Below are 2,290 nucleotides of genomic sequence, written 5' to 3' on the forward strand. Positions count from 1 at the left end.
CCCGAAATATAGGATCCGAATTGGCTTCCAGTTCTGCTCAGACCAGCACTCAAGTTCTGGGCGATCCAAATTCAGTTCTGGGCGCCCGAATCTGGCAAAACTCCAGTTTTGCTTATTTGAGTGCGTCGAGTCCATTTCTGCATCCATTTCGTGCAGAAACGACTCTGACTCAGTTCGACACTCTCCAGATGTGTCGACCAGTTACTAATACTGTAGCCAATCCTATCCAAACCTCCGGAACACTACATCGGTGTACAAAAATTAATACAACTGAAAAAGAGGAAAAGCGACAATTATCATCTCTCTACTTCTCTCCTCGTCGAGGTATTTCTCCAAACAATGTGAACCATGCATCATGCATAAGCTTTCTTTGGTATTTCATCGAGCATTTGACATGCACACAAGTAATGTGCAAATTGTTTTCGACATTTCATCGAATACTTGGCACGCGTACATGAACAATACAGCATGCACAATTTTTTTTGGCATTTTGTCTAACACTTGGCATGTGCACATAAACTATCCATTATGCACAACTTGTTTTTGACAAATTAAAGCCAATTAAAAACAATGGCAATCAATAATTTGATTGGAGCTTTCCGTCGATGGCTAAGCGTCAAGCGGATGATCGCCGTCGTCGTCGTCGTCGTCTACCGCCGACGGCTAAGCGTCAAGCGGATGATCGTCGTCGTCGTTGTCGTCGTCTACCGCCGACGGCTAAGCGTCAAACGGATGATCGTCGTCGTCATTGTCGTCGCCACCTTTACCGCCGACGGCTAAGCGTCAAGCGGATTGTCGTTGTCATTATCCGACGGCAAAGCGTCAAGCAGATCATCGTCGTCGTTGTCGTCATCTACCGCCGACGGCTAAGCGTCAAGCGGATCGTTGTCGTTGTCGTCGCTACCTTTACCGTTGACGGCAAAGCGTCAAGTGGATCATCGTCGTCGTTGTCGTCATCTACCGCCGACGGCTAAGTGTCAAGCGGATGATCGTCGTCGTCGTTGTCATCGTCTACTGCCGGCGGCTAAGCGTCAAACAGATGATTATTGTCGTTGTCATCGCCGTCTTTACTGCCACTTATCGCCGTCGTTGTCGTCGCCCTTACCGTCAACGGCAAAGCGTCAAACGGATCGTAGTCGTTGTCGTCGCCACCTTTACCGCCGACAGCAAAGCGTCAAGCGGATGGTCGTCGTCGCCTTTCTCCACCGCTCATCGCCGTCGTTGACGTCAACGCAACAGCAGCAGGAGGATGGTCGCCTCCTTGGTCGATGATGGCGCCACAACAGCAAAAAGGAACATGCACCACTTCGGCATTAATGACGACGGGGCAATGACAGTTAGCTACGGTGTAAGAATGCCGACGAGCGGTCTTATTTTATTGATTGACGACGACCCGGCGTAGTAGAGGTTAATGACGGCATGTGTAGCCCGGTGTGCATAGAAAGCTCGATGTATAAAGTGCCTTAACTAGGAGAGAGAGAAAGAGAAAATAAAAGTAAGAGAATCTAAACCCACCTTTCTATTTGGCTCTTTTTTTTATTCAAGTTTTCTTTTCTCTCTTTTTTTTTGTGAGTAGAATCTCCCTCCATATTTTTTTGTTCACTTCTCTTTATATAGATAGAGGGTGGTAAAGGTTTATGGTGAAGAGAAGAGTAAATAGTGGAGAAGTGGAGGGAATGACGGAGAAGTGGAAGGAGTGATGGAGAAGTGGAGGGAATAGAGGAAAAGTGGAGGGAATAGTGGAGAAAGTGGAGGGAGTGATGGAGAAGTGGAGGGAATAGAGGGAAGTGGAGAGGGTGATGGAGAAGTGGAGGGAATGGAAGAAAAGTGGAGGGCATGGTGGAGAAGTGGAGGGAATGGAGGGAAAGTGGAGGAAATGGTGAAGAAAGTGGATGGAGTGATGGAGAAGTGGAGTAAATAATGGAGAAAGTGGAGGGAGTGATGGAGAAGTGAACTTTTATTTTTATTTTTATTTTTATTTTTATTTTTCTAACATTTGGATTTTAAGCTGATCCAAATATAAAAAAAAGGACTTATAGTTTGTGAATTTAATTATTAGATTAAGATTCTAATTTTTTTTTTCAAATTTCACCCAGTAATAGAGTTAACAATCTAACTTATTGTTCGCGAGCCAGCTAATGTTCAGCTCGTTAATAAACAAACCAAGTGCAAGCTAGATTTTTGAACTTGGTATTTTAACAAATTCGATTCATTTAATAAACCAACGAACACGAACTAGTCCCAGCTCACTGGTGTTCAGGTTGTTTACAACCCTAGTCCTAAACATACA

This window comes from Ananas comosus, linkage group 22, assembly GCF_001540865.1.
Source record: "Ananas comosus cultivar F153 linkage group 22, ASM154086v1, whole genome shotgun sequence".
In the NCBI taxonomy this organism is placed as follows: domain Eukaryota; kingdom Viridiplantae; phylum Streptophyta; class Magnoliopsida; order Poales; family Bromeliaceae; genus Ananas; species Ananas comosus.